Source organism: Bos grunniens, chromosome 11 (assembly GCF_055505025.1).
Source record: "Bos grunniens cultivar Pamir isolate PY7600 chromosome 11, Bosgru_T2T1.0, whole genome shotgun sequence".
Lineage (NCBI taxonomy): Eukaryota > Metazoa > Chordata > Mammalia > Artiodactyla > Bovidae > Bos > Bos grunniens.
The window spans coordinates 18928486-18954404 of NC_141175.1; positions in this window are offsets into that span (position 1 = coordinate 18928486).

Genomic DNA, 25919 nt, shown 5'->3' on the forward strand with positions numbered 1-25919 from the left:
AAAACGGAGATGAGATAGTTACAAATGTATACATGTCAGGCACTTTAAGCCTTCTAACCAGCTTCTCCATCCTTCCCACCAATTCTCAATGGCAGGGCTCTGAGGAACTGCAGGGGCTCTTACTGCAGAGTAACCGTCCTCTTACTCTGCTTGGAGATACATTGCTCCAGATTGTGGATGAGTCCCAAGGACAGCATAGCCACACTCTTCGTTCAACCTCGCTACTGCCAAATAGCCCCTGCCTTGGAGTACTGAAATAGTTCCGATCAGCAGGAATCTCTAAGAAACCTCCAGACGTTTCTGTCTCTGAACCTATCCCCTCTGTTTAGGCCCTTTGAGAGACACACACCCTTTTTTCCTTACTTCGTCCCCCGCCATTTATGCATTAGGCTGAGACTTCTTAAAGAAGTATCACGCCAGAATTTCTTTCTCTTAAAATGGGGAAATCATTCTAGAAATTGAGAGTAATCATAAAAGCAGACAACCAGGTGAATTAAGCAACCCTTTGACATCTCTTATTCGCTTCATCCCTGAGGGTAATAGGCTGATTTAGGAAACATGGATCATTTGTCCCTGTTGAATCAGCTAACAACAGGTTTGCCTCCTTAACAGCAAATCTCCAACTGATGTTGGCAAAATTCAGGGTGTGCCTCCCATCAAAGACTCAAGGAGATCCTCAAAACCTCTTCCCAGAATTAATCAATCTCCTTTAAATAAAGAAACCGTTCAAGGCATAAAGCCCATAATAGAAGATTCTCAAGCTCAAGTCCTCGTTTTCCTTTGCTCTGGACCCTGGAATACCAAAGACCAAGGGTGGAGGCTTTTTCAGGACTTCTGAGCAATAAACAACCTGCTAACCCTGGACCCCCCGTTGTTTCTAACCCTTATACTTTTCTAACATCCATTCCCACTGGAAGAAGATTCTTTACTGTAATTGATTTATGCAGTACATTCTTTGCTATTTCAATGGAAAAGCTAACCAATATCTTCTAGTTTTCACTTGGAGAGAAAACAATTCCCCTGGACAGTAATCCTCAGGGTTTTACTGCAAGTCCTTATTCCTCACAAAAATCCTGAAGGCTTATCTGGATGATATGAAGGTCCCCAGGGGCTCTACTTTGTTGCAGTATGCGGATGATCTGCTTCTTTGCTCTCCTTCTTAAGCCTCCTCACAGAAAGACGCATCCATTTCCTAGAATTTTTAGCCTTAAAGGTACAAAAGTCCATTGAAGAAAAATTATGGTTTTCCCTAACCCATGTTCAATGCTTAGGGCATCTGATCTAAGAACAAGGGCTACCCCTAGATCCAGACAGGCTTCCTGGTTTCCTAATTCTCACAAAATCCAAAACAAAGCACCAAATTCAAGGTTTTCTTGACTAGTTGGTTAGTGCTAAAACTGGATTCCGAATTTCTCTCTTACAGCCAAACCTCTGTATGTTTTAAACAACAACACTGATTTAATTTTATAGGAACCAGAGGGCACGGCCTTTAAGGCTTTATAGGGGAGTTTGATGAGCCCACCTGCTCTTGAACATCCTAAATGTCAGATTCCTCCTTTCCCTTTTGTATATGAAAAGGAAGAGGATGCCCTTGGGGTACTCACCCCAATACACAGGACCTGCCATTGATCATTATAGCCAACCATGGGACACTGTAGCATGGGGACACTCCCTTAAGAGCCATTATGGCCGCTACCTTTTGGTTAAGGCCACTGAAATCATAGTTATGGGATCCCCTTTAACCACTTTTGTGTCTCACACCATAGAGGCCCTCCTGAATTCTTATCGCGTTCAACATTTCTCAGTCAGTTACTTCACGTCCTATGAAGTCCTTTTGTTAACTGCTCTTCTCATAATATTTTGCATTGTAACAACCTTAACCTTGATATTTTTCTCCCCTCTGTTATCCAGAAAAATCCCTCATACCTGCCTAACACTGATGGACGTTTTAAACTGCCTAATGGACCATTCAAGTTCTGGCAAGTGTATGGGTTTCGTAAGATATAAATATGTTTTAGTCATGATCTGTATGTTTTTACTCTGGACTGAAGCCTTTGCTTGCAGGCAAGCTACTGCCTTCTGTCTGTAAAGTCCTTTTTTTAAAAATTATCCCTACCTGGGGAACTCCTCTCAGACTTTGTAGTGAACAAGGAGCCCATTTTACTGGCTAAGCACTTAACAAGTCTGCACTGTCCTGCCTGTTTTATAGCACTTTCACATGCTCAGTCCTCTGGTTTAGTCAAACACACTAACAGCATTGTTAAAACTCAAGTTTGGCAAAATCTGTAGAGACCCTCAAAATACCTTGGTCAGAAGCATTGCCATTAGCCCTTCTAAACCTTATATCCTCCCCTTTGAAATGCATAAACTCTCACCCGGGAAATAGTCATGGACACCCAATGCACTTGGTTCCCTTCCTCTTTTGACCCACAACCCAACAATTATCTCTGATAATAGGAGCAATACTCCAATATTTCAAAGAACTAATTGCTTCAATTAAAAATGTGATTTCATTGTATTTTCAACCAGTGCACTTTCCCTCCTGGACAGTTACCACTGAGCCAGTCACTTCTCTTGGGGATCGGGCTGTCATCTTCCTTAGCTGGTAAAATGCAACCTCCACACTTTGTGTTCTTTAAACTGTCTTCCCCCTAACAATTTCTGAGGCTGTGTTGTTATAAAACATAGTCTATGATAAAGCAGGTTTCTACATACATGAAGTTGGTCTCCCTGAGACCCACCCCAGCCCTCCCAAGTGACTCATGGCATCTTCCTCTTATAGAAGACACACAGAGAGCGTTTGCATCCCTTGCTGTGATTACAGCTGATTAGTAATTTCCAATGTGTTTGAACTTCACCGGACTTACATCTCACAGCAAAAGCAAGGTCAAGTTCACACACTCATCTGTAAAGGCATCATCCAGACTTAAGAAGATGTCCCCTGAACATACACCTTCCTTACAATCCTCTCAGAAGCCAAGTATTTAACAGAAGTGACGTTTGAGATTTTTCTCTTGATTCCTTATTATGGGCATTTGCTGTTCACACACAAGTGTGCAAGGGCACACACATACACAAGATATTAAAGTGGAGTAGTACCTAAGGCTTGGCAGTTCTTAATGGCTGAAAAGAATAGCACTGGCTATTTGCATGGGTCAGTGGTTTAACACTGTGAACAAGATTTTCTGGACAGACCTGTGGGATAAAATACCCACCCGATGGCAGAATAAATGACGAAAAATGCAAACGAGGAAAATGGACCATTTTCCACACTGACTCCCTAGGAACAGAGGTTACCAAGTCTCCTAAATGTGTCTTAGAATAGTTGAAGAAACTTGGATAATTGTTCAGGCTTAATGAGCTAAAAGAAAATCAAAGTTTTTGTCCTGGGCTCTCATGCTATTTCGTTACTATCTTTTTGCGTTGGCCTGTGAAAAATAAGGAGATCTCTCTGCACCTCAGTTTCCACATCTGTGAAATTAGAGTTTCCATTAAATGACATCTCAGGTCCTTCCTAGTTTCAAAATCATGGGGAATCTCTCTAAAATAGATTTTTAACCCCTTGGGACCATGGGTCTCTACAAGCATCTGATGAAAACATGGATCTTGTCTTTGTTCATGCTTCATAAACACACAGTTCATGGAAAGAGTATGAAAGGAGATTCAGAGAACCCCTGGACCCGCTGTGGGGAATGGGCTTAAAACTTTTGGCTTTAGGAAGAGATCTCTAAAGACTATCTCTCTGAAAAAGAAGCAAAAGATACAGCAGCTGGGGAAGTATGGAAATCTGAAATTTTAGTTTAGAAATAAATATAGTTATCTCATTCTGAGCTTTCAAACAGTGAGCCATACTTCTGTATAATACATAAAAATTTAAAAGATGCAAGATATTAAAGCAAGATTCATCACTGTGATCCGCTATGAAAGCTGGATCTGAGGCCAACACAAAGTGCGGAGTCAGACTCTGATGGATCAGGTATTATGCAAATGTCCACGGTTTTCCCCAGATGTTCGGCCCAGGTTCCAAAGCAGGAGGGAAATTGGCTAAGGACCAAATCAAATTTTTATATTCCTGTAAGATAGTGCCAGGCGCTCTGAGTTCATCAGCCCCATATTGGAGGCGTCAAAGCGCCACATCATGGTAGGATAGCCCTACATGCAATCCATTTTACTGCAGGCAGAACAAATAAACTGAGAATTAGAGCACTCATTGACTCATGTCAGAGGTGCAAATTGACAGTCAACGCTTGTCCTGCATGTAATCTAGCTGCAGAAGAGTTTATAGGGCAGAATTCTCCACGCTGAGTGCTGCCACTGCTTCCTGCAAGGACAGCTGTGTGTGTGTGTGTGTGTGTGTGTGTGAATGTGCATGAGAGTGTGTGAACGTGTATATGTGTGTGTGCATTTCTGTGAGGGTGTGAGTATTGTGTGAGTGTGTGTGTATATGTGTGTGTGTGAACTTGTGTAACAGTGAGTGTGCATGAGAATGTGTATGTATATGAGTGTGTGAGTAAATGTGTGTATATGTGTGTGAGTATGAATTTGTGTGACAGTGTGAGTGGGCATGTGTATGTGTGTAAGTATATGTGTAAGAATGTGTGTATGTGAGTGTGTGTGTGAGTGTGTGTGTGTGTGTGTGTGTGCATGTTCATAGCTTAAAACACCACCCATTCCAGGAAAACAGAAAAAGAGAAAGGGACCCAAAGCTTCTAATTCATTTGTAAATAAATGCAAGAATAATTGTCAAAATTGTAGTTGAACTAGTGATTTTGAGTTATTTCCAAGTATGTTTCCAGAGACACAGTTTACCAGAAATTTCCTGCCATCTCTTCAACCATCTCTCAGTTTGGTGTGTTTGTCCTGTTCAAATATTATTTTTCAAAGGAAAATGTTGGGGTTTAGATATCTTTGCTCCTCTCTATTTAGCAACACTGTCATCAGCATTGAAGGTGAGGTTAACACACAGGAGTCTGTGCTCCACTAGACTATAATACATGTAAGGATCAAGGTTCTGCAGTCTTTATTGGTGTCTTCTCAGGACACTGGTCCAAAATTAGTCACACAGGTGATCATAACTGTTTGATCAATTGAATTAAATTGTTGCTCTTTGGCCAAGAATGAACTGTGATGGCAAGAATCCTGGCCAAGGCGCAGAACACTGGGCTCGACTCCTGCCACTCACCAGCTACTTAGCAACTTCCTTGACTTTCCCTGACCTCAATTTCCTTATCTGTAAAATCAAGAGTTTGAATAAAATGTGAAATGCAAGACTCATTTTGCTCTCTGCTTCTCTGTGAACTTGTTACCAAGAATACAGCCTCAGAAGGAACTCAGCCTGAGACCACCCTTTCTGAGTATTTCTTTTCATCGAAAGGGGGAGTAAAGAAATGGGCAGTTCTTCAGGGTGTGTTTGGCCTTGGCTCTGTGTATCAGCTGAGGGCTTCACTGTTTCTCAGTGGCTTCTGATTTATGTGGAACCAAGACCAATTCAGGAGACCTACTGCCTTCTAAAGCCCCTGGAAAACTGCTCTCTGAAGGCACTGTGTCTGAAAGCTGCACCTAAAGGGCATTTTGCCTTGGGAAGAACAGGCAAGTGTGGAACTCCACGGGGTAGTGAAATTACTTCTACACAGAGCAGGTTCTAGCAAATTGCAGTTCTTGGATGGTGGATTCCAGGGCACAAGGGCAGAGATTTGTGGGCTTACTTTCTTGAGCCTACTTGCTGACAAAGGAAAGAAAGGTAGAAAGAAGAGAATGAAGGGAAGAGGGTCAGGTGTTGAATTCAGGAGCTCTGGTGTTCCCCAGGGTCTGAGTGCCACTCAGAAGCCAAAGCAAGAAGTTTTGCGGGGAAAACTAGCACCATCTGTCACCAAAAACTCTCTGCCGTGCACCCTCGGAGACACCTGCTGCTGACCCTGGGCTCCAGCTCTCCTGGCTGGGTTCCCGGGGTGCACTTCTACACGTCCTAAATCTAAGAAGCAGGGGATATGGGTGGGGGGCATGGAGGTCTGTCTGCATTCCCAGGATGAGAATTTATAGCAAAAATGGGTGGCAGTCATTTCCTGTTGTTAGATCACTTGCCACCACAGGGCTGATGAGTGAGAGTTGGTAAGAAAGGCAGGCCAGAGTCAGATTGTGTTCTAAGCGGAAGGCCTCTGGATCCCACCCTGGATTCACCAGTGAGACCCGAGCAGCCCTGGTCAGGTCCTTCTTGCCTCTGAGAGAAACTGAGACACCAGTACCGGCAGCAGGGAGTCCAAGACCAGCAGCTTACAACTCTGTGGTGCCTGGATTCCTCCCAGCAGCTCCTGGGGTAGGCAAGTTGAGGGCAAGAAGTCACTGTGCACGTGGGGCAATGGCTCGGTGTGATCTGCCCAGACCCTCCTGGAAGCTGGTAGCATTAGTCCTGGAGCTTAGCTCTCTGGAGTCAAGATCTAGAAAAATGACCAAAGCTAGCTGAGGGATAGGTAAGCCCCAGAGAAGGGGATGTGGTGGAGCTGAGGTCCCATGACTTAGCAGAGGGGCAAGGGCTCTTTCTAAGCCCCCATATCGACATTCTGAGCATTCGACCTCAAGTAGTAAACTGAGGTGACATGCAAGGTAGACGTTGGGCTCAAAGAATCTTTGATGTGCTGACGAAAGCTTACTTGGCAGGCAGGCGGCGGGAGGAGAGGAAGCGGTGCTCCGGTGGCTCAGTGTAATTATTTCCCAAGAGAAACAGAATGCTGTTTCCTTCCAACAGATCTGATGTCCTTGTGCCCTATAGCCTTCGCTGGAGATCAGTTGCAAAGAAAACTTCCCCAAGGTGATCTGGGCTTTCGGCTTTCCTTTCAAATCGTCCTGCAGAAGGCCTTTCATCCAAGCACCCTGACCATGTCCTTCTCTGCTCAGTCAACTATCCAGTAGTTTTAGAAGTAGATTTTTGCTTTCGAAAGTGGCCCTTTCGAGGAGTTCCTCAGCAGACATTTCAGCATCAAGCTGTACACATGTTTATAAAACGTCACTTCAGCCATCAGACTGCTTCTGAGGCTGAAAGAAGGTGGGGTTATCTGTCTTGGAGTTTTGCTCATTGGCTGGGGGTGGGAGGGGCGGGTGCTCATCCCAAAGGTGGATCAGACACAAGGAAATGGGGAGCCACTCTCACTGGTTCACAAGTCCATTATTTCATGAGCGCAGAACCAGTCCCATGTCTGGGCCAAGTTCTGGTCTACAGAAGAATCAAGATGCTTGCAGAATGAAGGGAGAGGAAGAGACGAGTAACAGTTACAAGAGATGAACCCTATGAGGAAGGTCAGCAGAACAGGTTGGGTACCCCAGAGGAGAGGCGACTGGAAAGGGTCCAGGTGGAGCCCGCAAGGATAAACACAGCTCTTTGAGGTTCTTCAACTCTAAAAGATGGCAACCCAGCCAGAGTGTGTCAAAAATGGAAAACTTGATTTCTAATATTTTCCAGAGTCCTTGATGGGAATACTCCCAATGAATAAAGCAAATTTTGAGTCAGCGGTGTGGCATCACTGAACTCCGAGTTGGGAATTCACACCTGGTGGGTAGCGCCCTGTTATGTCCACCTGCAAATGCAAGGGACGCAGATACCTTCAAGACGCTTGAGAATAGGAAAATAATTAGGAGGTGACGAACCTAAGTATTTATTCTCTTTGTTTTTATTATAGTTCATTTAATTATAAATGCTTATAATCTAATTTGTATAAGTGACTGTGTTTAATAACCAGCTGCCAAAATTGCTGAAAATATAACAATCAGCTCTCCAGAACACCCCCAGGTTATCCCTTCATGTACCTGGGTTCAAGCTGCCATCCTGTCTCTGGGGGATGTTATACTGTCTTCCTAACCAGGCCTCCTGCCTCCGTGTAGCCACAGTAATCTTTCTAAAATGCAATGCGGTCATGTCACCCCCTGATTAAAAGTCTCTGCTACTTCTCTATGGTTTTTGGTTCCCTCTGTGATGTGGACCACCTGCTTCTTCGCTGGGGTCCCCACCATCGCTCCCTCCCACCTGCCATGCACACAGCACACACCTCCCAGACTCCCCTGTTCCCCAATCCCTGCTGCCGGGAACACCACTTTTGCCCCTACAGTCTTTCAGATCTCCACTTGGACATGACTTCCTTCGGGAGACTTTCCATGGCCCACCAGACCCAGAAGGGACCCTCCCCCTTGTGCCCCCACAGGTCCTGGGCCTGAACTTGAGCAGCACGTGTGCGCTGGGTGGTAGGTCGTGGTTTACAGCAGGGCTGAGGGCAGCAGGTCTGGAGCAGACTGTTAGGCTGTGACTCCTGGCTCTGCCGCTCCCCAGCTCTGTGTCCATGGAGCAGCCACTGCACCTCCAGAGCCTCTTTCTCTCCTATAAATTCAGGCAATTCCAGGCTCTACCTTGGAAGGTTATTATGAACCTCGAGCGATTTTGCATGCATCCACTGTGTGCTTCAAATAGCCCCCAACCCACAGCAAGTGCTCCCAAGGGGTAACTCAGACTGGCCCAGGTGCCTGTAGTCACCCCTTTGACAGGTCATCATTGGAACTGAGTGGTTTCTCTTCCTGCTGAGCACTGAGTTGGGACTTAGAAGGTACTCAGTGACTGCAGAAAGGAACAATCCAAAGAATGAATCAGGAAGGGAAGAAAGGGCTCCATGTTCCCTACAGAGAGCACACCAGGTGCAGAGGCCTTAGGTGTGGTGTGCGTGCAGCTGATGGGACAGGAACATTGGTGCCAGTGGACAGTTGCAGGAGGACTCAGGTAGGGCCACGGGGCAGGGTCTGCTTTCTGAGGCATCACTTCTCTTCCACTGCCTCACATCTTGAGCTGCTACCAAACAACAGACACTTATTTTCTTCAAGGTGTAGAGGGCAGAAGTCCAAGACCACAGTCTGGACAGGTAGATTTCCAGAGGGGGCTCTCTTCTGAGCCCCTCATGTGTCCTCATGTGACCCTGCCTGGGTGCATGCACACACAGAAAGCTCTGGTGTCTCTGCCTCTTCTAATAAGGACACTAACCCTATTTGTTCAGGGCCCCATCCTATGACCTCACTTAACCTTAACTACTTACTCACAGGCCCCTTTCCCAAATATAGTCCTACTTGGGGGTTAGAGCTTTGATATATGAATTTGAAGGGGATGAAAACATTCAGTCTGTAGTTCCACCTTCCCTGCTGCTCTGGCACCCCACTCCTCCATCCCCACTCTCATTCCCACCCTCCCCACTTCTCATCCCACTGTACACATAGGAAGGATGGATGCTGCTGTCCCAGGTGCCATCCTCTGTGTGGGGAGGTGAAGGGGCAGAAGCTCTTTATCAGCTCTCCCAGCAGGACTGCTGCTCTCCACACCTCAGCTGATGGTGCCTACCTGCATCCACTACATCTGGAGCCTGAGAATTTGGGTTTTTTTAACTGGGGACTTTGTTAGCCATGAACTGCTGAGAGATGGGAAATTGTGATTTGACCATTCAGGTACCCAGCCTTTTGGCTAAAATCCCCTCTTGGGGGCCTGCCTATGCCTCTGCATGTTCAGAATTTTCCAGCCAGTTCCGTTCTGTCAAGCAATTATTTACAAATTAGATTTCCAGGGAATACATGGTCAGAGAATGCTAGCGTTACACACATAAATAACAACAAATTACTTTTTTTCAAAAAAAGACAAACCATTCTGCAAATAACCAGTGTCATCAGGAAACATAGGGACCTACCGCCCGTCCAGCCACAGCTGGGAGCATTTATCATTCTTTCTCTCCCTGATGGGAGCCAGGAATGTCTACAGAGCAAGTCACAGTGAGCCATGATCAATGACCTCCCCTCTTAGGCTATCATTTAACAATAGTCTTTTCCAATTATTTTCTCAATTCAAAATACCTGAGAATGTGGTAAAACTAGGAAGCATTTTACAGTTTCAGGAGAGCTACGGGCTTCCCAGGTGGAGCTGGTGGTAAGAAACTGCCTGTCAATGCAGGAGATATAAAAGACTCAGATTTGATCCTTGGGTCAGGAAGATCCCTTAGAGGAGGACACAGCAACCCACTCCAGTATTCTTGCCTAGAGAATCACATGGACCGTGGAGCCTGGCAGGCTACAGTCCATAGAATTGCAGAGAGTTGGACATGACTAAAGTGACTTAGCCTGCAGGCATGAGAGCTTTGATGACTGCTTGTTCTGAAATGTCCGCTCTTTGCAGGAATTTGTTAGGTCTTAGGAGCTAGCTTTAGGCTATCATCAAATATCCAGTTACCCACCTCCCTCGTAATGGAACTTCAGTATTATGTCCATCTGAAAGGACAAGGTTCGCCTGTCTGTCTGCAGCTAGACATGGCCCTCTGAGCTCCCATCAAGGATGTGCAAGATGAAATGTGTGTAGGTGCGGCCAGCGAGAGCTTCCAGAAAGGCTGCTTCATAAAAGCAAAAGGGAAGGGAGTGGCTGTCCTTCTTCCTCTTCTCTGTTCTCCGGAACATGAATGTGATATCTCCAACACACACACAGATATTAATATCTGGGCCATGAGGTCACCTTGAAACTGAAGCAAACCATGCACTGGGCTGGTGGAGCAAGAAGACAGAGGAGCCTGGACCCTGATGAGTACACAGTGGCCACCCCAGCCCTTAGCTGCCAGCACCAACTCCTTTAGGAAGAGAGAACCAGCCCTCATCTCATTCGAGCCCCTAAGAATCTGTGTGTTCAGTCATGGGCAGTCAAACCCACCCTAACCAGAGCCATGCTCTGCATACCTCCTCTATGCAGTCAGAGACACTTGGACATCAGAAACCCACAGTTTATCTAAAAGTAGCACCTGTTATTCTATGATCCATTCATTCAAGAGCTACCTGTCGAGGTTCTGTTTTCTATGCCCCACAAAAGTAAGTCTGTCCCCTAAGGCTCCCAATGCAGTTTAGGATGTAAACTCAGACTTGACTTTATTCCAGTATAAGGCAGCAGGTCCCAAACAGAATGAGTGTTACCTGTTAGAAACTTGTCAATGTCAAAGTATCAGAACTGGAAACTACTTGGTCTTTTCTTCCTTTTGAAGGGCTCAGGATAGAAATTTGGAAAAGATGTGACAGAGAAAGGTGTGTGTGAATGTGTGTGTGTTGGAGGAAGGAAGAGAGAAACAGAAACAGGAGAAAAGTGTGAGACTACAAAGAAATACAACTGAATTCACGTCTACGATCAAAAGCACCATGGTTCTAACTAACATTAACAGTTAAGTGCTAACTCATCTGCACTTAAGGGCTGTTAAAACTCTAACCACCATAGCAAAAAATTTAGTATAACAGCTCAACTCCATATAATTTTATTATTTTCAATAAAACAAAATGTTAAGTGTATAACTAGAAGTGATTGAGTTTTTATGTTTATGTAAGACTTTTCACATAATTAGACTCACCAATCTATAAACTTCCATTTTCAACACAGCTTCAAGTTTGGGTGTAAAAAGAGTAATCACCATAATCTTAAGACATATCTATACAATTCTAGGAAACACACAGAAAACTATGAATGCCCCAGTTTAAAAAAAATTTCACTTTCATATTCCTTTGATGATGCCTGTTACTAAACTCACATATTTCAGTAAGCATCATACAAAATAATATTGTAATAGCAAGTATAAGACCCTCTAACACACAAGCGTAGGTCAGAGTCAGTCATCAACTAGACCACACACTTACCCTGAAATTCCACAGTATTTTTCAGGAGCGTGTTAATGGCCTCTGCCTGCAAGAGTGTGAGGCACATGCTCTTTTTTCCAAAAATCAAAATGACAATAATTAAACCAGGCAGCTGCTGCCCCCAGTAATATGACAACCTCTCCCTGCTCCCTGGAACTTGCTGGAATCCCTCTGCTTGAGCTCATCTCATTCGAATTCGCTGTGCTCTTCCTGTGCCCCAGCAATCTGGGTGAGTTTCCATCTTTCAGCTGAATTATTCAGATGTTTTCCCACAACGGCACTAGCAGTGTTCGTATAACTAGTTTCTAAATCAACAGTGAATTACATTATTGACAATCTGAGAGGATTAATTAAGAAATCTGTCAGGAATGACGCTATGAGAGCTGGCTCCTTTTCAAGTCAGATCCTCAGTCTTTGAGATAGAATCATACCTGATGTGATTGCAGAAGTGGAAGGGTGGGCTATTACACCAGATCTGGGGGTGGAGACAGCTCCCCTGGGCTGAAAGGCAAAGCGAGGTTTGGCCAGAGGCGGAAACCTGTGTGCCTGCACACGCGTGTGTGCACACACACACACACACCATTGCTGGCTGGCTTACATCAACTAACTTAAGTGGGGCTGCAAAAAAAAAAAAAAAACCACTCTTCAATGTGTATGTATCATGGTTTATTCTGTGCACAGATTCTGGTATACAGAAACATCATTAATGAGTCAGATGCTAATTTGCCTTTTTGAATGCCTGATCCCAACATCTGGGATCTCAAGGCCCTCAAAATAAGCCACCCAGAAGCTTCCTTTAGCGCCTTGCTATGAGAAAGCAACTTGTCTATCCCTATCTATTTTTTTTTCCTTTCCATATAGGCTTACAACCAAACCCCAGTGTATAAAACACATAAATTAATAAATAATCAAAATATAACAGTATATCACTGTCTGAATTAATGAATTAAATTTGAGAAAGTTTGAGAGTCTGCTATTAATAGATAAAGCAGCAATATTCCTGCAAATTTGCAGTAGATACCATATAAGATGGAAAGCCCGAAGTCCTAGATTCGAGGTGGAGCTCAGTTCCCAATGAACTGAGTGGCCTGGAGCCTCATCTCCCCAACGGCTTCGTGTTTTCACTTGGAATGATCCCTGCTCTGCAGGCTGCCATGGGGTGAGATCCAGGTGGGGAAGTACGTTGGAAGCTTTCTGAGCATGCCTGCTGCCCAACACACAACTGCAATATCTCATCTTGTATCACCTTCGAAACAGCCTCTCCAAAAGCACTGTCTCTGGTTTAAAGAACCCTGAGGCACCCAGAGCTAAGGAAATATTCCAAAAGCGCAGAGTTCTAAGAGGGTGGACTCACCCCCACACCCCAGTCACTGGACTCCCCTCTGAGGCCAGTGCCCAGGGCAGGGCAGGTGGGTGGGAACTGAGATCCTGTGGGTGAGTGAGAGTCTCAGAGGGGGTGGGGGTGGGGTGGGCTTGTGGGCCACGGGCTGGGGGGCTGGGGAAGGAGGTGTTCCAGGAGCCTCCTCTGGGGAGGAAAGCACAGGAAGAAGTGTGAGATATGCAGATACAACATGTGTCTAGGACCACTGAGAACCAGTGATCAGGGTCCATGCCAGAGGAGCCAGGCGGGCGGTGAAAGACTGATGGTGGCAATAATACTGACCGTGAGAGCCAGGGTCACAACAGCTGACACCTACTGAGGGTGAGCCACGGCTGGTCCTGCTGGAGATCCTGACCATGCTTGCTTCACCACGTGACAGATGAAGAAACGGAGGCTCAGAGGGCTTTGTGACTTGGAACTGGTTGTGAAGTGGACTTGGAGAGTCTGAGGAATAAGTAAGGAATGTCTCCCCTTTCCAGAACCCTCCATGAAGTTCTCTCTGCCCACGGAGTAGCCTCAGAAGTGCCCAAGAACCATCAGAGAGACAGTTGTCCCATTCGCAGTGAAGTTCACACGACCTGGGCTTTCAAGGCGGGAGCCCACTTTCCTGGGACTTTGCAAAGACAGGTCCTAGATCTTGTCTCTTCTTCCTCCAGACTTGGCAGTTCCAGGAGCCTCAGGAGTTGGAGTCAGTTTTGTGACCTAGTGTTCTCCGATGTCCTCATGAGTTGTGTGACAGAACCTAGGATGAAGAAGAATGAAGTTTGCTTGCACACAAGCACACATACACACTCACACACACACACACACAGAGAACAGAGTAATGTGTGCTATGCCTGCGTGGTTGGATTCCAGGAGGGATTATTATTTTTTTGTTAACTCTCCATATCTTCAAATTTCCTACAATGACCACTTATTATTTTTGTAATCAGAAATAAAATAATCATTTTTTAAAAATGATATGTAACTGCAACAAGCTAATAGAAAGTCATGGTTTCTGAACCCCAGAGATGGCAAAGCTCTGAAGCACAACTTAAAAAGACTGGCTAGCTCTGTGGGTAGAACATGAGACTCTTTAAAAGCACAGAATCATCAAGCCACAGCCTTGACACATCTTAATCGTTATACTTTGGTTAAATCACGTATAACCTTCCCAAACCTCATTCTGCCGTTGACACAAAGGAGTTGCAATGTTTTCTCAATAATTTCACTGAATTTCTCAAAGTACAAACCAATTATGTAAAGTGCTTAGTACAATGTAAGTGTACCCATATTGTCACTAGCCCTGCTGATCCTCTAATACTAGTATTAGCATTTGTACTCATATTCCTATTATTGATGTATTATTGAGGACACTCAGGAACAAAATATATTTTAATTTTTTCTTTATATGAAAATCTGAACAAAGATGCTATTCGTTCTTTGAGGGCTGTTATATTGGGAATGAAAATAAAGTAAACCCCATCTGCATGTCTGAATTTTATTGATACTCATTGTTGTTCAGTTGCTCAGTTGAGTCTGACTCTTTGAAACCCCAGGGACTGCCATACGCCAGGCTTCCCTGTCTTTTACCATCTCCTGGAGTTTGCTCAAATTCATGTCTACTGATTCTCATTAGCCTATTGATAGAGATTCAACTGCTTAAAACCAATCAATTGAATGAAAAGCTTACTCAGGGATCCGGAGAGAAAGGAAATAGTTTCCTCATACCATTCCTCCCAGTTTTAGGATGAAAAAATCTGTATCCTTTAGCCCAGATGGGAGGTCTTTATGCAGGAACAAAATCTGATGGTAAGGAGTCTTTTCCCCAAGGCAGTTGTCCTTGGTCCTGATGCTCTCTTTGATCTATCCAAGTGAAAAATATCCACCCTTTGCAAGGGTAACCCCTCTCAGAAAAACTACAAATGTCCATTTCAAATAATGATAGTCTTATTATATATTATACATTATCTACACATAAGCGTAAAGTATAAAATATTCTTTAACCCTACACTCAAATTTGAACAAAACATATTATGCAGACTCTTTTTAATTGGGGACCAAAAAATGCCTTTCTAGTGATGGGATCTTCCCATTTCAGATATTTCTTAAAGACAAGAGACTTGTTATTAAGTAGTATTGATGATACTAGTGGTGTTTGCATGGTTGTCAATTTCATTAATCTTTCAAATTAGGTATTCATAATGGGTTAATGAAAGCACAACACTTCATTACATTATTCAATGTAATTTTATGGATATTCTGTTTAGTTGATCATGTTAGAGTCTCTTGTCTTAACAGCTGTTAGGAAATATTATACTTTTCAAGATCATTACGGATGTGTGAATATCAAACAGCAGGAATAACAATCCTCAGTTGGCCCTGAACTCTGGTCAGTGGACATTAGGCAGTCTCCACTTGTGAAGGACTAAGCCCCTTGAATGTTTGATACAAAACCTGGACATTCACAAAGCTGATGGAGAGCTTGAGAATTGCTTTAATTTTTAAAAAGTGATAAATTGAATCATGGTTTAGGAAATAGTCACTCCCCCCTACTTCTTGAAACAGAGCATTCTTTTTTACCCTACTGACTAGGGGACTGGCCAGCTACTCGTTCTGCCAATGGGATGTGAGCAAACGGGAGCAAAGGTTTTAAACATGTGTGCCTGGTTAGTTTGTTTGTTTGGTGTCTTTTTGTGCTCCTGGGATGCAGTGTGAGGGGAACACGGCCCAGATAGTCCCTCCCCTTTAGTGTGGACTCCTCAGAGCACGCCTGAACCTGACCGGAGCCTGGAACAAAGCCTGGCCAAGCTAGGAAGATCAACAGAACCTCAGTCAACCCACGGACCCACGTCTGCAGCCATCAATGTTTGCCACCAGCCACTGCGATTTTAAAGCTGTTTGTTACAGCATTATTAGGACAACAAAGGAATAACACAATGGCAAAACTGTTTAACGATTCTGTTTAACCGTTCATTGTTGCAACAGGATCACGTACCATTCTGAAGTTTGATCTCTGAACAGTACAAAATGTCTGGTTCATGAAATCTTGGCACTGATACCAGATCATTCTGGCTAAATAACTTAATCTCATGTGCGCTTCAGTCTCTCATTCATTCATTTATTCAGTCAGGCATTCACACACTCATATAACATATATTTTCCAAGTTCTTTCCATGTTCCAGACACTAAGCCACTGCTGAAAACAAAATGAGGAATGAAATACATAAGATGTATTTAACTCAAGGGAATTACATTCTGTAAAATGGGTAGAATCCCCACCACCACCTGTCTACCAGCTTCATGAGGCTGGACGATTGAAATCAGATTTTGGACATGAATGTACATTGAAAGCCAAGAGCAAATATTAGGGAATGTTACTTAGAATTTCAGGATTTTCATTAGTTAAAAATCTTGACCAAATTTTTAATGGTCCATGAATCTTACCTACAGCTTTGAAGCCGGTATCTTATCATATATGTGTGTGCTAAGTCACTTCAGTCTTGTCCAACTCTTTGCAACCCCATGGACTGTTGCAAAGCATGCCAGGCTTCCCTGTCCTTCACTATCTCCCAGAGTTTGCTCAAACTCATGTATGTTGAGTCGATAAGGCCATCCAACCATCTCATCTTCTGTCGTCCCATTCTCCTCCTGCCAGCATCAGGGTCTTTTCCAATGAGTCAGTTCTTTGCATCAGATGGCCAAAGTATTGGAGTTTCAGCTTCAGCATCAGTCCTTCCAATGAATATTCAGGACTGATTTCCTTTAGGATGGACTGGTTTGATCTCCTTGCAGTCCAAGGGACTCACAAGAGTTTTCTCCAGCACCACAGTTTGAAAGCATCAAATTTCCAGTTCTCAGCCTTCTTTATGGTCCAAGTCTCACATCCATACACGACTACTGGAAAAACCATAGCTTTGACTATACAGACCATTGTCAGTGAACGCAAACTAGTTGAAACTGGTCTCTGCTCTTTTCTGCTAGTACCACCCCTGATCTTTATAACTCTTTGAGATATCTTATCGTATCCCCCCTTTCACAGGTGAGGAAATAGAAACTCAGAAATTCACTTACTCAAGGTTCTGTTTCCAGTAAAAAAAAGAATTCTAAACTAAAATTCAGATCCATTTGCAAAACATTTCTCCCTTGCATCAAAGTTCACCATTTTTTAACTTAAAAAAAATCACACATTTTAACAAAGGAACATCAGTAATTACAAGGAGGAGTTTTCTGGGGATAAACTCAGCTGATCCCACTGCCAAAATCCACAAATACCAAAAGAAAGTTGGAAAATGCCAACTAGGAGTTTCATCTGCCTTTTTTCCGGCTCTATCATGTTTCCTATGCTGATAAAGACCTTGCACGCACATCCTTTAAAAAGCAAATCAAAAGGCCCTTTGTTAGATCTGAAAACAACCCAAGATTTTGTCATCCCTTCTCAGAGCCCTAAAAACCCCATCCACAGCTGCCTGGAGAGTATCTTTCAGTTATCTCAGTTTACTAAGAAGCATAAATCTCAGTCAGCTACTGAAAGTGTGATTTAAACAAGCAAGCCCCGTGAAGACTTTTTTCCTTTAATAAAAAGGTAGCTTCGGTAAAGGACCAGAAGTCACCAGAGCCGCCAGTGAGAGCATGTTCCTTGAAGCTCCAAGAGGAGGTGGGCTGGAAGTCGTGCTATGAAGACCACGGCCAAACTCAGCCTGGATGTTAAACATGAAAGAGCATCGCAATCCTGACAACTGTCTGGATGTGTCCCTTGACAGCAGTCACCTCTGAGCAGTGGATGGTTGGACCCAAGCCAAACTCTCCCCAATGCCCACAGTGAGAGCCACCAGCTCACTCAAGGTGCCCACCCATTTGCGGTGGCAAAAGAAGTCATTTTCCACATCAACTCAAAAAGGAAAGAGGGTAAGAACGTGGTTCTTCCACGGCTCCACAACAGGACACCCGGTAGGGTATGAATGGTGGGGCTCAGCCCCACCAGCCTCCGTGTCCATCGAACTCTCTCAAGACCCCCTTTCTCACACATGCAGGGACCAGCCAACACACAGCATGCGTGACCTCAGAGGGGAGACCCACCTGTGTGCTCTTGCATCAGGAAAGCTGTCTGCCCCCGGATCTCGTGTTCAGTTGAAATGCCTCACGGAGCCAGGCCATCCCCTTCACGCCTTCAAATGCAGCCCAGTTACATTTGCCAGTTTCTTCTTCTTGTTCAGCCCATCAGGGAAGGCCTGCTGCCGTGGTGGCACCTGCCACAGCCTAGCTGCTCTGCTGCGCCCAGGCCCTGCCCTCACCTCCCTCCTGGTGGAACCCACTTGCTGGGGTGAACATTTGTCCTTCCCTCTTTGCACTTCAAAGGGCCACTCTAGAAGCTTTATGGTGAAAAGACAGGGCAAGTTTTCCTGGGAGAAAGGGGAGAACAAAATGTTGCTCAAACACATATAGCGGAAAGAATATGGGCTCTGACATCAGACCAACCTGGGCACAACTTCCAGCCCAAGACCTCTGCTGCCTGGTGGCCCTGGAGCCTTGGGTCCTCCTGTACAAAGCCAGAGAGTTAAGGGAGAGAGTGTGGGCCATGCCTGGATGTGTGGAAAGTACTCAGTACCTGGTAACAAGTATTAAGTATTTTAAACACTGTCAGGTCACAGAGGGGAGGCTTGTTTTAAGCAGCTTAAAATGACAACCAGCACTCACCGTGTGCTTTTCATGGGCCTGGCATTGACCTTACTTCATTTAACCTGCTCAACAATCCTCTGCTCTCAATGTTGTCGTTGTCCCCATTTTCCAGAAGGCGATGCTACAGTCCTCCTCGGGGAAGTCTGCTAGGTGAGCCCACCCCTGAGTCCAGGGAAGCCGAGCTCTTCCCTGCCGGTGGGGACAGAGGAGCTGGGAGGCAGGGGCTGGGGCGTCCACGCTCGCGGGAGCCCCTGGGGGACCGAGTGAGGTCCAGGGAGGTGCAAGGGGAAGGGCACGTAGAGGGGGCCGTCGGGGCGGCGGAGACAGCAGGGCCGCTCTCCCTTGGCTGCCAGGGACCTGGCTCTGAGCCTCGTGGACTCCGAACTCCAAACTTGAAGCTGGTCCTCAATGCCAGGAGGAAACTGCTTCACTCAACAATTTATAGGCTCAAAGCAGCATTAAATATGCAGATCTTTCATGCATGAGTCCTCCTGCTTGCCCTGTTGTTGTTCTGCCGCTAAGTCATGTCCACCTCTTGCCCTGAGCACTTGCAAATGTTAAGGTCTGTAGGTTCCAACTTCTCCAAGAGCTCATGCCATGTGGTCAGTTGTGCCCAATTCTTTGTGACTCTATGGACCGTAGCCCACCAGGCTCCTCTGTCCTTGGGATTTCCAAGGCAAGAGTACTGGAGTGGATTGCCATTTCCTTCTCCAGGGGATCTTCATGACCCAGGGACCCAACCCGTGTCTCCCATGTCTCCTGCACTGCAGGCGAGGTCTTTACCCACTGAGCCATCAAGGAAGCCCTCCAAGAGCCAGGGCACTTCGTCTTCCTCCACTGCACATCTATCCTAAAGCACTTACCTCGCTTTTCTGATGGAAAGAATACCCTTCAGGAAGGCTGAGTTCCCAGAGGGACCCTAGTATTCATTCTATTGTTGCAGACATCTCTTTGCTCATCTTGGCTTGAAGACAGGACAGCTACTTCCTTTGGTACAATATTAAGAGCACACAGCAGAGGAAAGAGAAAACGAATCCACCACCACCCACAGGGAGAAATGAGCACCATGATGGACAACAGCGGAATTTTTTTCATGCACTGATAAACAGGAAAGGAGTTTGGGTTTCGAAAATCCACTGATTTCCTTGCTTAGCCTAGGTTGTGTATGGAAGAAAACAAAAATAATTCTGGGCTCCGAAGGAAGGTGGAATATTTCTGCACTCAACACTGGGCCAGCCTGGCTCGGCCCCAGACACAAAGGATCCTCGTGTCCCTTTTTAAATAAAAATAAATAAAAGAAAGTGGCTCAACCCCGCTGGGGAGTGTCAACAACATGTTACGGTGGAGTGGGGACAGGGTGGTGGGTGAGTGGTGTGAAACGTTTCGCAATCTCTAACAGCAGCCCTGTTGTGAAGCCAACAGCTGGAGGAAAACACAGGTGTGTGTTAACACAGCCTGGCTCTTCTCACCGCCCTGCCCGCTGGCTGGGGGGTTGGGCGGGGGAGTGCTGGCCTGACCTCAGGGTCACAGCTGACCACAGAGCGAGGAGGCAGACATAGGGAACAGCTGCACCCAAGCAACTTCCCCTGTAAGGGTCACAGCCCTGCAAACTCCCCAGGTCTCCTACCCCAGCAGCTCCTGATCCACCCACAGGCCAGCTCCTGGACCAAAACCGTGTCCAAACCTCTGTTGTGAGATTGCAGATTGTCGCTGAAAGGCTACAATCAAGAATGGACACGGCTTCTTGAGGAGCTCTGGGAAGTCCCACGCCCAAGCTCTGGCCTGGCTCTGAGGCTCGGGTGGGTCAGCGTCTCTGAGTCCCAGCCCTTAACATGGCTGAGAAGAATCTAGACAGTGGGTTTAAACATCTCTGAGAAGCAGCCAGAGAAGAACCATGGCATTCCAATATCTTTCAGCAGGGGCCCGGGCACCTGGGCCTAAAGAACCTGGAGGAATTCAAAGATCTGACACTCTTCCGTGACCCTACAAAGGACGAGAGTGAAGGGATGTGCCCCACCCCACCCTCCCCAGCTTGGTTACCTCCTCCCACCAAAGAGACCTTCGGGAGATCTTGCAGAGGTTTCATGGTTCAGGGGTGCAGAATTGTTTTCCAAGCGAACTTTAGTTTAGTCAAAGGGATCAAAAGAGTTGGTAGAAGGTCCTGGCACCTTCGTGATCATTTTTTTATGTGGAAGACTATAATTCCATGAAATGATACAAATTTTTAAAAGATGAGACCCTGGCAGTCTTGAATATGTTGCTGTTGTCCATTTCCCCGGGCCCTGGTGAAGCCCCGGTTTCTTCTCTTTAATGCAAAGTTTCTAGAGCCAGATGCATCCACGGGTCCACGGGGCTTCTGAAATCGTGTGTGTTTACTCTTCGCCTGGAAACAGAGCCGCCACAGCTCTCATCAGCAGCAAAAACAGGCTAAAAGCTACTGTGATGGGCCACCTCTCCAACACCTGGGGAATGAAGCACCTTTTGTTGAAGGCAGACAGCCCCTCACCCGTCTTCTCTTTTAGGGATGGACCCATGGGGACTGAACGCATCCCCACTTCCCCATTTCCAACTCTCTCTCTGCCTTCCCTCTCCATCATCTCTAGGGCTCCTTTTTCTGAAAATAGATGCCTGGACTGAACACAGGGCACAGAGGTGGAGGAGTGAGGAAAGTCCCAGTGTGCTCAGTGGTCGGAGGTGGCATCTCCTGGGCTGCCCTCCCTTCCGGGGGCCCCTTCCGGCCACCTCCACACCACCCCAGGCTTTCCCTGAGCCTCAGAGAGAAGGCAGCACCAGCCTCCCCCTTCATTAACTTCCATGTGGAAGACATGTTTCCTGAGCCCCTGCTACAGGCCTGGGGTAACTTACTGGCCACCCTGCTCAACCCACACCGGCAGCCAAGGACTCAGATGCAGAATGATGAGGAAACCCAAGAGCTGGGCTTCCCTGCTGGCTCCGTGTTAAAGAATCTGCCTGCCAAAGCAGGAGAGACAGGTTTGATCCTTGATCCCGGAAGATCTCACATGCTGTGGGATAGCTAAGCCCAGGCACCACAACCATGGAAGCCCTCGTGCTCCAGAGCCTAGGCCCTGCAACAAGAGAAGCCTGAGCATCACAACTAGAGAGAAGGCCCGCTCCTCACAGCTAAAGAAAAAGCCCCTGCAGTAAGGAAGACCCAGCACAGCCAAAAAATGAATAAAATAATCTAAAAAACCCAGGAGCTGCCATTCGGATACATGAACTTGCACCCACATTCCAGCTCGAGGTCAGTCCTGAAAAGCCCTTTGAGAGTTTCCTGCTCTCACTTGGCTGTACCACCTCCAAAGGGTGCTGGCCCTGGCTCTGGCCTCCCACCACACGCGGCGGCCCTGGGAGCACGCACGGGAAGACCCAGACGGTGCCCTGTGCCGTCGCCAGGTGTGGGTTTATGTGGATCCTCACGCTGCCACTTAACTAAATGCGAGCTGTGTGACCTTATCTCAGTGGCTTAACCTCTCTGACCTCGCTTTCCTCATGTGTAAAAACAAGGATCGTTCTGTATTCCTCTGAGGGTTGTTGTGAGGATTAAAGGGAATAATTAGGTAAGGCACATAACACAGGTATTCAGCGCCCAGGACAGGGTGATGGCACCTTGTTCTAGCACCCCAGCATCGGGATACAGAGTGGACAGGCGTTGCCATTCGGCACCTGACCGCAGGTCCCTGACCCAAACCAGTGAGTGCGATGCACTGAAATAAACAGGGAGCAAGAACGGGCCTCACACTAGGTAACAAGGCAAAGCTGGCTTGGTTGTGACAACACAGTTATCGTATGGTGCCAGCAACAGCTGGGGCTCTTGGCCAGCAGACAGGCGGTGGGGGCACCTGCATGGCTGGACTGCCTTCTCTGCGAAGTCCTTCTGTCTGCATAGATGTTCTTGATCTGAGTACTGCAGTCGGTTGCCATTGCCTTCTCCAGAAGACATCCATGGTGACCTTTAAATACACAATGTTTTACGGAATAAAAATATCACGTGATCCCATCAGCAGCGCTCTTTATTGTACTATTAAGGGGATGTAAGGTGACTCCCAGGTGGCTCAGTGGTAAAGAATCCGCCTGTCTGAAGACAGGCAGAAGACACCAGTCTGATCCCTGGCTTGGGAAGATACCCTGGAGGAGGGCATAGCAACCCACTCCAGCATTCTTGCCTGGAGAATCCCATGGACAGAGGAGCCTGGCGGGCTACAGCCCATGGGGTCGAAAACAGTCGGACATGACTTAGCAACTAAACCACCACCACCAGGGGATGTGAGAAAGGAAAGGGAAAATCCCATCTCCAGCCCCTAAACCTAAGCCTCTCCTGGTGGTTAGGGCGGGTCCCCAGCGGCCAGCTCAGGCACCTGGGGTTCTGGCTCAGCTCCCCAGGCTGGAGTTCCTCCAGAGTCGGTGATCAGCAGAGCCTGTGTGCTGTCTGTCCAGAGGACATCATGCAGGGAAGGGGGAGACCCGGGGCCAGCCTTCTTTCCCTGTGGACCTTTCCTCTTCTTGCCTTCAGCCAATTCCAGAACCTTCATCATTCCAGCAGTTTTAGTCTCATCGGTGAGGAGGAGATGCGCCCAGCACGTGGGAGGCAAAAGGATCTTGAAAATAACTCCTCTGGCCTGTGTGCTGTCAGCTCCCAGCATCCCTCCAGTACCCAGCATCCCTCAGCCTCCCAGCATCCCTCTGCCTTCAGATCCTGTCTATGAGACGCTTCGCAGATGCTCTGTGATCCACAAGGTGAATCCTGATCCACTAAGAGATCCATGATCCTCTAGGTGGTTCAACATCCTCTAAGTGATCCACAAGATGCTAGGTGTTCAGTGACCCAGTGGATGGTACATGAGCCACAGGTTGATCCTTCAAAGAACTTTATAGGTATGCTCGTGGGCTTGGGGGTGTAGACAGAGGAATGAAATCTTGCTCCACCACTGTACCAGCTGTGTGACCTGTGGAAGTCGTTTAACCCTTCATGCCTCACTTCTCTTGCTGTAAAATGGGGAGAATAAACTCTGCTTGACAGGGTTTCAACCAGGAGTGAATGAATTAGTATCAGTAAAGTGCTTAAGCAAGGCTGGCATGGAGGAGGCATCATAAGATTTGTTATATTTTTGATGCCGGTTTCAAAGTAAAAGGAAACTCCAAGTTTCAAAGACATATGTGCAAACTCTTCATGCAAATTAGTTTTATTATTGAGAGTGGGAAGGGGTGTATAAAGCACTATAATAAATGATACTTTTATCAGATAAGAATTCTCCCTGGGAAAGGATACTGTAATAAGGGAAGGTAAAAACTGGTTCCAAGAACATATCTGTTCTGGTGCGCAGTCCTTTCACATAACTATTTTGGGTGAGGTGATGTCACTTATTGAATAAGGAAGCAAATATTACAAGCCCTGGAAGTTATTTGGAAAATCCAGGGTAAACCAACAGAAGATGAAATTTCCCATGGGCTAAACCAACAGGAAGTTTCAATCAGTCTTGAATTTCCTCATAAAATGATTGAAAATGCCCTTTGTTCCTATTCCCCTTTGCTACCAATTTAAAAGAAAGAAAACTGGGTCATGCATTCAACATGAGGATGAAAGAGGTTAGAAAACAAGCCCAGGGTAAAAAGAGAAGTTTTCCGACAGCCGGTATGGCCTCTCCAACCCTAAGTGGTTTATAAAAAGAGCACAGATCTGTCTAGGCTGGGCAATTATTTTGCAGGCCCAACCCGCGAAGACTTTGTTTCAAAAAGGCGCAGACTGAAGAAAAGCAGTTTACCCAGGGAAGACCGCAGAACCCAAATGTGTTCAGAACTCACGCTTTTCGTTCCAGGCGGAGGGGGGTTGGAGATGGTTATCTTTGGAAGTGTGGTCAGTGGTCAGCGTCGCAGGGCTGCACATCCACGGGCGTGCTGTTCAAGGCTCTGCTAACCCGTGAAAGAGCCCCACGAGTAGAAAAGCAGAAACAGCAGTTACTCTCACGGTGTCACTCAGTCGCCACCTTAACTGCCATGCCCGCTGGTGAGAAAGACAGAGGGGCCGTCAGCCTGCTTTGTGAGCGGAACACCAACCTGCAAAGTAAAGCAGTAAGATTAGCCAGCCATCCCTCTCCTAACAGACAGACGACTGTCTGCAGCAACTCACTCAAACTCCCGGATAGGTTGCTCTGTCTCCAAAATGCAGTTGATTTTTTTAAATTTGTTTATTTTTAATTGATTTATGATTGCTTTACAATACTGGTTTGATTTCTTTCGTACATCAACAGGAATGAACTGTGGGTGTACATGTGTCCCCTCCCTTTTGAATCTCCTTCTCACATCCCGCCCATTCCCACCCCTCCAGGTTATCACAGAACCCTCTCACTGAAAGAGCCAGGCTGTTTTGCATGTGTCATGTTCATTTCCTGAAATTCCCCCATTCCTTTTTCCAGGCTCCTTGATGGGCTGGTGGCCCTCCGCCCTGACTTCTCAGAGACAACATTCTACCTTCACCTATTACTTCAGTGATTTTTTTTTTCTTTTCACAAAATTTTTGTCAAGTGTGGACCCAAAGTTCTTGCTCAGGGTTATAAAATCAGAAGCTGCATATTGCAAACTTCAGAAACGTAATGAAGTAGTAGATTTAATTCCTGACAAAAGTGTGTTCTTGATCAGAGGGGACCTTCTCTGGGGGCCAAAGTCCAGTCATTGCCAAATCTTCCATGTGTCTTGGTGCATGGAGACAGTCTACACATGTGTGTCAAATTGCCTACTTAGAATAGGTATCACATATATGATACACAAGCACATAGATATGTAGATTGTCTTTGATTTAAATTTATCTTTTCCAAATTACATTAGAGCCCATACTAAAGGAAACTGAGCATTATCACTCTTAATCTTGTAGACCAATGAGAAGATACGAAGTTCTATGAGCAGCTTTCTTTTTCCTTTAGCTGTTTTATTTGTGCTTACTATTATCAGAGGCCATATAATGACCTTCTCAATATGTCAGGCCCATTTTTAACATGGTGATGACCACAGTTGAAGCTGGCTGGTTCAGACCTTCCTGATAAATTAGAACAAATGTATGGCTTCACAGCAGGTGAGAGAGAGTCATTTAGAAAGAGAACACAAAAAGGCCCTCACACAACCCTAAAATATGAAGGGGTTGGGGACTGATCATCCCATCAAAACTTCTAAAATGCAAGTTTTCCTGAAGAACGTC